Source organism: Marmota marmota, unplaced genomic scaffold, assembly GCF_001458135.2.
Source record: "Marmota marmota marmota unplaced genomic scaffold, marMar, whole genome shotgun sequence".
In the NCBI taxonomy this organism is placed as follows: Eukaryota; Metazoa; Chordata; class Mammalia; order Rodentia; family Sciuridae; genus Marmota; species Marmota marmota.
In genome coordinates this window covers 949613-964667 of record NW_025999942.1, presented here as the reverse complement: position 1 = coordinate 964667, position 15055 = coordinate 949613, and the positions used below count along the sequence as shown (strand labels likewise).

General features: G+C 39.4%; 1 protein-coding gene across 1 annotated transcript in view; it reads left to right on the top strand.

The window, feature by feature from the left end:
- LOC107153194 (phospholipid-transporting ATPase IB) overlaps positions 1–15055 on the top strand; it is a 532593-nt gene that overhangs the window by 371021 nt on the left and 146517 nt on the right. The gene's annotated exons all lie outside the window — the stretch shown is intronic.

Sequence of the window (15055 nt, the reverse complement as noted above, 5' to 3'; positions counted from 1 at the left end):
ATATATTTAAATTATATATTTTTTAAAATATATGTATATATATATATATATATATATATATATATATATATATATATATATTTGAACAATAACTCTTACCAAGTAGAATTCTAACTTAAGAGGTTTTATCAGGTCAACTTTGAGACTCCATTTTTTTCTAATTGACTGGATGGTTTAAATACTAGGAATTCTAAACTCAGTTTGTAATAACTATTTGAGTCTGACCTTGAAGAAGAATGCTATACTATCATGAAATCTCTTGCCCATGTGTTTGAAATTCTGTTAATTTCTTGAGCTTTCATTTTTCAAGCTTCTTATACCTCTGTACAGAATCACTCAAATCTTGTAAGAGTTTAGTCTTATTCCTACACCTTATGAAGCTATACTTTGAGAATGAATTCTCCAGATGGGTTTTAGTTCTTTGCCACAGCTAGAAGAGGATGAGTGAGAACTCCGACAGCCTCCGGGTTTATTCATACTTCTTAATGCCTCCAAAATGTGGCCTCCACGTCAGGAGGTGGACTCTGAGTCTCAGAAAATGAAAATGTATCATAAGAACACTGCTCTCTCATCCCTCTCAAATAATAATAATCCTCCTGGGAAAAATTACTCCAAACCTTGACTAGACAAGGCCTTTGATTGTTCAAAGAAGCAAAGAATATAAAGTTTCCAAGCATCTTTGTTGCTGTGTCAGTGTGTTTTATGCTTCAAACAGAAATGATTCATCTTCACTGATATTCTTTAACCTATTAAATTCGGACAGAGAAAATGCATGCACAGAAATTTATTATGCCCTCTGACCTGTTCTTTCAATTTCATCAGAACTCCTTTTCTGTCCAGGGACCTTCAGTCTTTAGATCAGTAAATAGAATTTTCTGCTTCTAGACCTTCCCCGCAAAAGAACATCTTAGTGAATTCAATGTCTTTTACTTCTCAGGCTTTTCTGGGCTTCATCTTTACTCAGTGTTTTATTTGTTTTAAAATGGTTTTAGCAGTAAGGGTTTGCCAGTAGAAGAACATTAGGTATGATTTTGTTCCCAAAGCTGTGACATTTTGATGGTAGAATTAGAAGCAGCCATTGTCATGCCACGATGGACCAGTGAACATTTTAGCAATTGTCCTTTTGTACCTGATCCCAGACTCATAGGAAGAGAGAGCAGATAGTATGGACTGGCCTCAGTGCTATCTCCAGACCCTTTGTTCTGAACTGGACACTGGAACTGTTTCCAAAAGTTTTTTTGCCTTTGGACTGTAAACCATTTTTATAAGACATTTATGGCCTGCTTTGACAGGAATTAATGTGGCTGCTCTACAGTAGGGAGAGTGGCTCTCTATTCCTGGAGTGAGGATCACGTGCTTGTAGCTGATGGTGGGATTGCTAGAGTTTCCCCAGATCCATTATGGAAATCCATTCACTCACCGAATGTGGTCTATGTTTAAAAGGCAGTAGACTCCTAGCAGTTGCCGATGTACCTAACAGAAATCATCAAGTGAATTTTAAGTTAGGTCCTGCCTCCCTTAACTATTTCTCCCAAATCTTTCTTTTGGCCTAACAGCCACACAAGAGAATTTTTTTCTGTTTTAATTATTGTTACCATCATCATCATCAATGTCACTATTTTATTGTATTTACTGATCCTTCAGCATAGGGTTTTCTTTTAGCTGTGCTTTAAACAACATGTAAATAAAAATGTTTAAGGTGAGATAAACTAAAAGTATTAAGTTCATTGGCGTAGAACTAATGGCATTGTTCTTGCCTTTAGTTGACCCTCTCTGACAAATTGAATGAATATTTTAGAATTAATTTCTACCTTCCCTATATTAGTACAGAATAAAAGCATTACATTACTACTTACAGACCATGTTCATTCATGTAATATTTATGTCTAAAACACTGCAGTGGATTTCAAGGTGGTCGGTGAATGTATCAGTGTTGGTCTTATTAGTTTGTAGTCTGGTAAAGGAGATTAGATTTGCACATTGCTAGTACAATAGCTATCTCAAGGAAAATGCAGATGAAGTGTGATTAGATACCAGAAGGTTGGGAGATGCCTTTCATTTGGGATTTTTAATAGCTTCTTAGAGGAGGAAACATCTAGGTTTAGCTGTGAAGTCTACATGGGATTTAGATGTGTAGGACTGGCAGGAAGAGTCAAACTAGGAAAATGGACTGAATGTTTTCCTCTCCCACTAAATCTTACAGTGAAATCTCACCTCCAAGGTGATGGTATTAGGCGGTGAGGCCTTTGGGGGTGATTAGGTCAAGAGGGTGGCACCCACTGAATGGGATTAGTTCCCTTATATATTAATGCTCCAAGAGTCACTTTACACTTGAGCTAATGAGAACACAGCAAGAAGGTGCCCTCTAAAATGAATAGGCCCCCACCTCATACAGAGAAATTGCCAGTACCTTGATCTTGGACTTTCCAACCTCCAGAACTATGAGAAATAATTTTCTATTGGTTATAAGCTACCAGTCTATGGTATTTTGTTATAGCAACCTGAACAGACTAAGATAACGCCTCTCCACATTTCCCTACCCTTGTGGCAACTGTAAATCAAAACACGTCTGTATGCATTTCCACCATCCCCTGTGTGGTGGGTGGGAGCTATGGATGACTACAGCATAAAGGGGGAAGAGGATGGTAACTGCAGAGTTACATGATGGGATTTGAAGTTACATGAAGGGTAAGAGTGCTCTGTAAAGAAAAATATAGAATTTGTAAGATCATGGGTTGTTGAGAATTATGGCAGTGGAGCGGGGTGTGAGTTGGTGGTGGAAATCAAGGAAGAATGCAAGTTTGAGAGGATGATTGGATTACTTGTTTATGTGTGCTGATTTACTGTCCTGAATACAAGTGAGTTCTTATTACACTCTTAATTGCCATTTAGAAAGCTGTATCCACTCTCCTCCCAAGAGGCATAGGATAGGAACATGGCACCAATTTGAGGCAAATGGGGATAATTTTCAAAGAAGAAGGATCCTGGTGCAACACAAGAGCACCTCTGGGCCTCCCTCCGCTGCCCCAGTGGTTTCTGAAGCCATCCCTTTCCCACCTGTTCACACCCACAACCATGAAGGAGGTATGCTCAACCCGGGGCCGAGTCCCTGGTCTAGCTCCACATCATCATGTGATATTAGGCGTATTTTGTCACAAAGACAGTGAGTTTTACTGTAAGATTCTCTGTCCACCATGAATGGAGAGAGGCTTAGGTACCAATCAGTGCTGTTCACTTTGTTCAAGGTCATATGGTTATCACTAAGAAATAAATATTCTTGGGAAGGTATACCCGGTTTTTCTCTCCCTAGAATGCTTCCAAGAATTTTTCCTTCACTTATTTTTGCATGGTTTGGGATAGACTTTTCAAAGCACTGTTTTGCTAATGGAGTTTGTGATGATTCATTTCAAGTTTCAAAATAAATTTTTCCACTCCAGCAGTTCAGTAAATCAGATTTCTCCCAACCATCACAACCTTATGCTCAAGCCACAGGCTGCCTGCAGCCCCATCCCCTTCTGTCTAAAAAGTGGCGCTAGGTGAAGACCATGCATATCACCTTCACAGACCCCCAAATTCATCAGGGGCCTGAGTGCCAGGCCACTCTTGGATTTTCCATTGGAATTTCCAGTCTGCATAGTTGAGCAACCTTCCTTGAAGTGGAATGTGGTTATTGGCAAAAGAACGTAAAATCAATTTTGATTTGAAAAAGAAATTTTCACATTTTTCCTGATGAAATTTGCAAGGGAGGTGATGGAAAAGAGAATGCACTTACCGGCTTTTAAAAAAAACTGATTCTGATTGATTCCTTAAAGTTCACAAATCCCTTGCATTTTAAGAAAGTGTGTCACATGGATATTTATATGTTGGCTTAATTACTAATTAAGCAACAGCATCTTTCAGCATTTTTAGAGAAGGCAATTTTATACTTTTTAATAAATGGGCTGCTGTAAGATCAGATGTGTCTTAAATAATAAAAAAGTAATAGTGCACATGTCTAAAATAAAACTCAGCATACCTCTTTGCCCATGGCATTGTTCAGTCATATTAGCTTAAAAGTATGTGTGACCTATACATTGTTGTGTAAACTTGGGTGTTTTGTATCTCCTTGATCCTGATGACTCGAATTGTTGCAATTCAGTTAAATTGGGGCAAGAACATAAAAAGTGTACATAACAGATGAATTCCCTGCCCTCATGGAACTTACACCTAGAGAAGGCAGACTTGAACAAGAAGTGTTACCAAAGGGTCCTTTGTATCCCAAGAAAACTTGAACTGAGCTGGACTTTAAGGACTGCTTCTTAGAGGATGTGGTAACAGATGAGTAGGAGGGAGTGAGAAAAAAGTAAACAGGAAGGTGCCTCAGCCTTGGGAATAGTGCAGGGGGGAGTGGCTCTGGGTAAAGGAAGGCACACGTGGGTGGGGGTTGAGGATAGGACTGTGAAACAAATTGCCTTGAGATGATGAGGATGGAAGCAGAAATGTCAGACTTCTCTGGACCTTTGAGAATATTGAGCCTTTCAGAGTGTAAGTGTAAGGGATGCCATGGACAGGTTTAGCAGGGAGCCATAGGATCTGATTTATTTTGACATAACTATACTGGCAAGGATATACTGGATATATATACTGGAATAAATATACTGGAGTCCATTTGGTTGGCCATTGCACAATCTTGTGTAGTAATAAATGTAGCAGAGAGGAGTAGGTGGATTGGAGGTAGAACTGGAAAGATCCAGAATTGCCCTAGTTAATGTTTTCCATCTCTACCAGATTATACTATGTCTTAAACCTGCAGGAAAATGTGCTATTGCAGCCACAAAGGCCAACAAAATACTAAGTCGGGTTCCTGAAGCAATGCACTGACATTTGTTCCCCTGTAAAAGTCACTGCCAATACTGTGTGCAGTTTAGAAAAGGTCTAAAATGAATGAAAAATTGAGAGGCAGACATTTGAGTGTTTAATGGGACAGAAAAGGGGAGCAGTAAGTCACTGTAGCCTCTGACATCTGGGAACACCTGCTGAGAGAACAGGGTGGGTGGAGGGTTATAAAATCCTGAGGCATGTAAATGCAATAAATGGAACTAAGAACTAGAAAGAATATTCTAGAAGTCTTAGATTTACACAAAGTACAACTTTTAAATCTAAGTAGCTTATTCATTTACTAACCCAGTCATAACACATTTAAAATATAACTAGGTTTCCAAATTGAAATGCAAATTTTTTTTTCTCCATTTGAACTGCCACAGTAAAGCCCCAATGTCAGAGCCTACCTTTGTACATAATGTCAGTATTCCACCTCACACATCCAGAAATAGAAATGGGTTGGAAGGGCCTTTGTTTTCATTCAGCTGAATATTTCTTATGTTTCAGTATCTCTCAATAAACTTTCTGTTACATGTACAAACACATGGGTTTGGTGTAATAGTGTTAGGAACATGAACCAGAGTTCCCAGATATGACCCTTGTAGATTTAGCAAAAAGTAGAACTGGAGTATATTAGCTACCATGGGAATAGCTACTGCAACAACAATCCCCAAATCTCAGGGACTTGGCCCAGTGAGGGGTTCTCACCCATGTCACTCTCCAGTGGAGGAATGCATTATTTACAGGCATACTGACTACATTTTTCTGTATTCTTTGTGCTCTGGCATTTGGGGCCTAAATTCAGGAGAAACTTTTTCTCCCAGAGCTAACTGTTTCTTAAAATGACAAATGACTCCCCTGGAAGCATGTCTTTGATTACATAAACCAGCCTGAGATTGAGCCTAGTGCCTCTGCATGCAAAGCAAGTAGTTTCTCTGAATAACCAACTTGAACTATATTTTAGTACTTTTATTTATTTATTTTTAACTCTTTTTTTTTAAATTTAGTGACAGAGTCTCACTAAATTATGGAAACTGGCCTCAAACTTGTGATCCTTCTGATTCAGCTTCACAAGTAACTCAGATTGCAGGTGTGCACCACTGCACCTGGCCAGCCATCTTTTTTATCAAACTCTAACATAGCATATCTATATTCCTCTGTCATAAATCACCTCAGGATCAATGTGCCACAACTAGAAACCATTCCTATGGCTGAGAGCCTGCTGAAATTATTTAGGTAACTAATCCTAAACGTATTCAGTGTGCCTCCCCTTCCCCAACCATTCCTTTCATCAAGAACCCCAGTAAAGGTTCTGGTCTATGCCTAGTCCTCCCTCCTCCTGCCTCCTGACCAGACTGAGGTTGGAGATTTCCTACATGGTCCTGCATGGCATATCTGGCCTCCTGTTTCTAGTTATATGGAAGTTTTAAAATTTGCCTTTTTCTCTCTGAAGGTTTAATAATTATAGTTTATCAAATGGACAACAGGAAAGAGAACATGCACATTTTATTTTGTGCCTAAGCTTGGGAGACACACACACACACACACACTCACATATATTCAGTATAGAACTCAAAGAGGGGCAAGATGACTGAACCTCACTTGGAGTTTAGCAGGGGGCTGGGGGCTCTTCATAGGAAGCCAGATCTTTGCTAGGCAGATAGTAGGATATCATGTAAAAAAGCATTGTCTGCATCTGCTGGTCACTAATATAAATTTAAATTTCTTTTTACACAATGGCTTCTCAGAGCCATTCCCGTGTTTATAGAGGTCTTTAGTTTCTCTGAATAGCCAACTTGTAATATAGTGAAAAAAATGTATTTAGGGTGGGATATTTTACTCTCCCACAGAGCAATCTGTGATCATGAATGTCTTCCTTCATGACAGTTGTTTCTCTGTCCTCATGTCCTAGCACACCTGGCCAAAAAACAACCTGGTCCCGTTTTATACAACGTTCTCTACTTAGTGACTGGCCCCTGATTTCACCCTCAACTTCAACACTGGAAAGGGAGAGAGAAGAAAGGTCACTTATGCTGATCTGTCTCTGGCAGGAAGGGAGCCATCACTTTGCTCACATCTGATTGGCAAGAACTAGTCACGGGACCCCACCCAGGTGTAGGAGACTGGGGAGTATCGAGTAGCCATTGACCCAGGAGTAAGAAACATGTTTGTGGTCTCACTAGGTGACTGGCATTGGCAACTAAGTATGTTTTCCCTCATTTTCACTTCCTTTTTAAACTCTATTTTTAGTAAACAAAAGTGAAAAAAAGAGATTGATATTTGAGTTTCACATCCTTAACTTCATCCAGCTGAAATGGCAATAAAGAGGAGAAAATCCAGCAAAGGCTTATATAACCAGGAACTTAACCCAACACTGGTCTTGAATGTAATTGTAATCGCTAACACTTGTGTAAACCCTCCATTTTATGAGCGCTCTCCAAGATTTTATGCCACTCTTTACAAAGAAAGGAAAAGAAATGTTCTCTTCATGAATACATAGTGTTGGGAGAAGAAATAATAGTGTTAATTAGAGTACAGACATGTAAACAGGTTAAGTTCTAAAAGTTTAATTTTAAATGAAATAATAACTGAAACTTGGACTACGTCTTCACCTTTGATGTATGTCTAGCAGAGGGTAGTTGGTTCTGTACCTCCTCTGAGCCTCTGCTGTCGTAAGAGACCCATAGAGGTAGGGGAACAGGGGCCCTGTTAGTATTCTGGAATCTGAGCTGCTCTGAAATTGTACAGCTGAAAGTTTCTTGAAGCAAAAGGATGAGGGAGGGAAGCAGAATCTTGGCATCTGATCCCTGACCAAGATGTCTTGGCAAAAGCTTTGATGTCAAAGGGAATCGTGCCACATCCTCCTGAATTCTCCCTACTGCGTCCCGTGGCACCAAGATGCCTGCCGTTGTCAACTCAGCTGTCGCCTGATTCTTACTCCATCAAAACTGCACATATGAATTCCCTCCATCTGTTTTTGTGATTATTAGACCTTGTCTTTTCTGACCATACAGAACTGTGTTAGAACTTTGTCTTTACATTTTGTCTTTTGTCAGAGCCATTCCTGAATGTGTTTTGTGGTTTTGCTGGGCAATGATGTAATGGTTTTAATGAGCATTTAATTGAAATGGCATCTTTATCAAATGTCATCAACCTAGGCCTTTGGTATATCCTGAAATAAGTTCCTTGATCGTTCTGTTTAGAAAATGAGACATAACTTTTCTTACAAATTGTGGTTTTTCCCACAAGTATTTTCAAAGCAGTTTTTGCATGCAACATTTTGGGGGCTGTTCCTACTAATGTGGAGGGCCTGTGTGGTTTTTGTCCCAATTGTTCACAACTGTCTGTTTTAGTGACTGTGTTTCCAGACCTCATTTGTCTAATCCTACATTATGTCGGTCCCCAAATTCAACCAAAAATTGCAAATAATTTAAGTCTGGAAGAACAGATTCAACCATTACCTTGGGTCAGTGCGTCCTGAAGTTGCAAGACCCTGTTTGTCTCTAGGAGAATCTTCTGCTCTTCAGGACAGTGTTTTCACCTTTCTCGTTTTTTCATGTATGTAATAGGCACCGTTGCACTGCTAGATTTCATCACATGTAATCCTAAAATATTCTAAATGTGGACTCTGGATTTTATCAAGCCAAGTAGATGGGGAATTGGTCCTTCTCTCTTTCTTTGCCCCATGGAAATCATCCCCTGGAATTCTGGCATAGGCAATGCCCATCTTCTCAGCTCAGCCTTCCTCTGTAGGTGGATCTGACCCTAGACTTGCAGAATTTGCACTGATCCCAGGCAGGTTCAGTGAAGTGCCAGCTGTTCTGAGGCAGTGAGCAGGTTAATGCTTCTCACCTTTCCCCTGGCTCTTTTAAGCCATTGTGTACTAATGATGGGTTTCTGTTGGGAAGAGCTCAGCTCTGTGCTGGTTAGGACAGGAAAACAAAGGTTGAGTGAGATCACATGGTTCCACGTGCACTTTGGATGGACCTCTTTCATAGGGTCCTTTTCAGAGCCTTCCCTGTCTTGACCCCTGCTGACCTCCCTCTCTGGCCCTTCCCCCACATCGCTAGCTGGCCATTCAGCCCTGTATCCACCTCCCTGCCTGCTCATAGCAGATATCCCTTTTGCCAGAAATATCCTTTACCCTCTCACTGCTCCCACACCCCCAAAGATCCATCTATCCCACCTCCTGCTGCTTTCTCTGGAAAGGTGTCCTTACTATGGTTTACACAGATGGAGGAGAAATGATGTCCTGAAGGCCAACTTGGAGAATCCAACTAGTCACCTAAGTTTGGCAGATTTCCCCCCTTTCCAAGAAAAAAAAAATCACTTGAGAATTTAAATATCTGACTAAAATAAGGTCAGCAAAATGACAAGGAAGATGTTTTCCTGAGAGGATTGGTAGATTGGAACAGTGCTGTGAAGCCAAGTGGAAAGAAATATTTTGTCAGGAACCTGCATCAGAAATAAACTGGACAATGGAATTAGACTTTTTTGGTCTTGAATTGTCACCAAGCAATTAATCCATTCATCCACCAAAGCTTTCTTAGGACTTCTGTTTCTCAGGAGTAGCTTTTAACAAGGAATGGCATCTACAGGTGTTTGTCTCTAAAATGGTTGAAATATAACTATGCATTCCATGAGGATTTTCCCAAGGAGGTAGGTGTTCAGGGCGACGGCTATGGCTTCCTTAGACGATGCTGTCATTTCAGAGATACTTGGCAAGTCCCTGACTCTCAAGTTGGTTTGGGAGTTTTTTCCTCCAAGGGAGTCAATTATTTCCAGATGGTATTAGTTTTGACTGGGGAAAGAGATACTCTTTCCTAGGCTGAAAACTAAAATGCAGTGTCGAATTATCCCACCAAAATGATGAGCTGAAATATCAAATTTATCCTATCTTCACTAAAAGTTGAATGCTCAGATTACCTCAAGTGTAAACATTTTATTGAATTCCAGTAGCGTTCACTCATGACAGTTTAGAAATGAATGCCGTGGAAATGCTGGATGCTCCATGGGAAACTGTCCCTCAGTTTTCCTATCTATTTTCTGTTTGTGCTGGATTGCCAGTGTCCTGTCTGTGTCTTCAGGTCCCTTTCTGTGGAGGCGCTAACTCTATAAGTCAGTGCTCAGCTCCAAGATAATCATGGAGTTTGTCCCCTTGTGAAGGCCTCACAGCTTTGTGAGTTCTTAGAGTGAACTCTCTGTGCATATTCCACTTCCTCTTTTTTCTTTTCTCTAATGCAGCGGCTCCCAACCATGGAAGAATTTGTCCCAGGGGACATTTGGCAATATTTGGATATAGTTTAGATTGTCACAGACCAGGGGCATCTAGTGAGTCTCAGAGGCCAGGGATGCTACCAGGCATCCTAACATGCACAGGGTGGCTCCCTGCCCCCACCCCACACCAGAGAATTATCTGGCAAACGCACAGAGATGAGGGGGTAGATCTGAGTGTGGAGTTGTCATTGATGGAGATTGGGAGGTAAGGGTTGGATTTGATTGGTGCATGCAGTAAGCGTGTGTTCAGGTGTCATGCTGAACCCCATTGATTATACAATTAGTACATGTTGATTGGGGATAAAATAAAATGTTAAAGGAAAAAAAATTTTAAAAAGATTTATCTGGCAAATGTTAATAGTGCCAAGGTCAAAAAACTCTTGACTAAGGAAATACTTCACACTAACTAACTCAGAAGAAAGTCTGGTCTCAAGAGGTTCCTGCTGTCCCCTGAATTGTTCCCTGTTTGTGTTTCCTTACATAGTAAGAATTTCTGTCATATGAATCTAATTTTGTGTCCACCTTGGTTCTTCTAGAAATTACCTTCACTTCAGGTGTTGGCCTCCCTCTCTTCCTTTCTTCCCTCTTCAGAAGGATCTCACTAAGTTGCCCAAGCTGTTCTTGAATTCCTGGGCTCAAGCGATCCTCCTGCCTCAGCTTCCCTAGTAGCTGGCTCTACAGGCACACCACCACACCCAGCTAGGTGTTGGTATTTCAAATTAGTGACTCTTGGTCTAATTGTTTTTCTCCTTGAAGTTGTCTCCTTTCATTTTGGGGGGGTCCAGTTTTCTAACTCAGTTAATGAAAACAAACTCTTGTTGACAGCAGTTAGATTCTCATCAAACCGTGTAACCTTGGACATGTTTTTTCACTTCCTTTTGTTGCACTACATTCCTTATATGAAGTTCACAGATCATTATGATATTTTCTCCAGTCCTTGAAGTATTGAAGAAGCAATATATGCAAAGCACTTAGAACTGTACCTGTCATATAGTAAATGCTTGAAGAAAATGTTTTCCAAACAGACTTTTTTACATGTACCACTTTAATGTTCATATATACGCATCTCCACAAAATATGAAACATGCTAAATATGGAACACATTCTAAGCCCTCTATATTAGACAAATGTCTTATATGTTTATTTATTTATTTATTTAGTCCATGATCCTACTAATATTGGAAATATTGGTATTAAGGGGAAATTCAGGGTTGGAGGTATAGCTTAGTGGTAAAGCACTTGCCTAGCATGCACAAGGCCATGGTTTCTGTTCTCAGTACCACAAAAAAAAAAAAAAAAAAAAAAAANAAGGAAGGGAGGGAGGGAGGGAGGGAGGGAAGAAATTTAAAACAATTTCAATTCATAAGTGCAAACTTTGATTTGCAGCTCAGTCTCCCACCGCTTCTCACTCTCCCATCTGATCAGAGTTCTCTCTAGGCTCCGTAGGGCTTGTGCAGGAAGAGTGTCAAGGCACACAGATCCTTGTTCTTCTCAGTTACCAGGGCCCCACTCTCCGTTTATGGGCACACAGTGTGGGATTAACGCTAGGAAATATATCCTAAGTCAGATGAAGAGAAGGAGGATCTGAGAGTCTCATGTTCCTGCCACTAAATGCATGGGACTGATTTGGCAGCTAAGAACATCTTGGAATTTCCTATTTGAAAGGAACCTTGGAAATAGTTCAGTCATCATCATTTTTTGCCTCTCTGTTTTATAGTTGAGAATCTTGGGACTTAGAATCTAAAATTTAAAAAAGGAAAAAAATACACTAAATAACAACAGAGCTGGGATAAGAGAGAAGGGCTGAACAGAGTCTTCTAACTCTCATTACTGGGATTGTTTCCACTAACCCCAGTTTCTTCTCTCCACCTCATTTTCCTAAATTTCCTTTTTCTTCTCTTGCAATACAGCCATGCTTCATTGTTAGCTATTCTTCCTGTCATAAACTGGAAATTTTAAACACTTGGTACCAAGTCCTTACATGCTTTTTTTTTTTTTTTTTAAACCATTGCTGCTGTGTTACTACAACTAGAACCAGTGTTCTCCATCTCAAGTTGATGATTCCACTGTTGACCTCAGGGCTCATGCCAAAAATCTGGATATCACCCTTGATTCCTCACATTCTTTTCTACCCTACATCCAAATCATGAGCAAATACTATCATTTATAACTTTACAGTATAACAATTTCTATCATTCCTCGTCACCTTGGACATAGCCACTCCAACCCTGCATTGTCCAGTAGAACTTCCAACCTCAGTGAAAATTAAATGTTTTATACCTGTGCCATCTGAACTTCACATGGCTATTGAGTGTTTGAAATGTGGCTAGTATGACTGAGGAACCAAATTTTTTATGATATTTTATTAAGATATAATTTATATCTATGCAAAGAGTATAATTTTCTTGTTTTTTGTTTTTTTAATATTTATTTATTTTTTTAGTTGTAGTTGCATACAATACCTTTTTTATATGTGGTGTTGAGGATCGAACCCAGAGCGTTGCACATGCTAGCCAAGCACTCTACTGCTGAGCCACAACCCCAGCCCCATCTGGTTTTTAATATATTCAGCATTGTGCAACCATCATCTTAATTAGCCACACGTTCATTGCCTCCAAAAGCTGTCATTCTGTATTTTCCCAAACACCTCCAGCTCACTGGTTTGCATTCTGTCTCTGAAGATATGCCTGTTCTGGAATTCTATATGAATAGAATCATATAACATATGGCCTTTTGTATTTGGCTTCTTTCACATAGCATAAGTTTTTCAAGACTTCTCCATGTTGTAGCATGTGTCAGTACTTCATTATTTTTTATTGTTTAATAACATTCTATTGTACTGATACACCATTCACCAATTGATGGACATTTATTTGCTCATCCACTGGTTGATGGACATTTGGGTTATGAATAGGCCCTTGTGAATAATGAATAATGCTTTTCATTATTTTGGGCTGTGATGAGTAATTATGAATAATGCTGCTATGGACACTCGTGTTCAAGTTTTTGTGTGTTTCATTTATATGTTTTCTTACTTCCTGGCTATGTACCTAGGACTAGAATTACTGGATCATGTATTAAATATGCATCATTTTTTTGATGGGGCCAATTTATTTTTATTGCCATTAAATTCCACGTTAAAAGATGCATGTGCATTAAGTTTCGTATTTTAAAAGAGGTAGAGGTAGATGCATCTTGGACCTGTCTGAAGTCTTCATTTTTAAAGGTAAAAAAACACATATTCTAAGCAAAATTGTAATATGCATCATCTTTTGAGGAATTGCCCTTCAGTTTTCCAAAGTGTCTGCACAATTTTGATTTCCCACCTGCAGCATATGGATGATTTAATTTCTCCACCCCCTCACCAACCCTTGTTACTGTCTTTTATGTGACAGACATCTAGGTAGGTGTTAAGTGATATTTCATTGTTGTTTTAATTCTGTTTCCTTGATGCCTAATGATGTTGAGCTTCTCTTCATGCATTTACTAGCCATTTGTAGACCTTCTTTGCAAAAATGTCTATTCAGGTCCTTTGCCCATTTTTAAATTGAGCTGATTTTTCTTTTGTCTCTTTATTGTTGAGTTATAAGAGTTCTTTCTATATCTTGGATATAAGTTCCTTATCAGATGAATAATTTGTAAATATTTTCTTCCATGCTTCCAGTTTTTCCACTTTCTTGCTGGTACCATTTGAAGCATGGAAGTTTCTAATTTTGATCAAGTCTGTTTCATCTACTGTTTACTTTTGTCACAGTGCTTTTGATGTCACGTCTTAGAAATCACAGCCAAATCTGAGGCCAGATTTTCTGCTTTGTTTTATCCTAAGAGTTGTGTAGTTTGGTTCTATGATCCATTTTTTGTTTATTTTCTACCATGATTTTTAAAATATATATACTGGACTTTGCTGTTTCAAGTGTACAATTCAGAGGCATTAATTACATTGAGCATGTTGTACAACATCATCAAACTGTAACTGTCCTCATTAAGCAATAACTCCTCATTCTCCCCCTCCTCTCTGGCCCTTGGGAGGAACTGATTTTTTAATTGTATTTTATTTGAATGAGTTTAAAGGTAAATGACTAAATGCAGCTAGTAGCTACCATATAGGACTGCTCTAATGTCCTCTCCTGGATGGATGGCTACCATTGTTGCCGGCTGGCACTGTGTTTATTATCCCATTCTCAGTCACCATGCTCTATTGTTCTATAAAAACTGCATCATTCCCTTAAGAGCCTAGCTCACACCTCTGTATTCCCAGCTCAGAATCCTCCTCTGAGCTGGGAATGGTGACCTGTCACCATTTACACAGAAGCCCAGACACTTCACCATGCCTGTGTTGATCTGTTCCTCAGCCTGATTATACTCTTTTTCCTTCTTTCAGTGTCTCTTGCCAGACTGGTCTCCATTTTGGTCTCTGAGCTCATCAAGGGCTGTCTGTGTTCAGACTCTTAGCAATTTCTCTTCTGTCTGCCTGGAACTCTCTTCTCTCAAAAGTCATTAACTCCCTCCTTCATGCCATTCTTGATGGTCATTTAACTTCCTTACAGCATTTTAATCTGCTTGGATGTTACCTCCCAATCTAAAATAGCCTCCCCCATCACTCTGTGTTCTATTACTCTGCCTTATGTTTCCTCATAGCACTTATTACACACAATAGTGTATTGTGTATCTATTTGTTTATCTATTTATGTCCTGTCTCCTTCATTATAATGTGAGCTCCATGAAGACAGGGACCTTCTCTCCCCAATTAGACTTAAAGTAAAAATTTGTTGAGAACATAAAATAATAAGGTTACTATTTTCAAAACTATAATCTCTGTTAGAATTAAAGAAATGATCCTCTGCCTAACCTCAAGTGTTTCGTTATTGAGGTATACCTTTAAAAGTATTTATTGCACTTTAGCCCTGTGTGGTGGCAA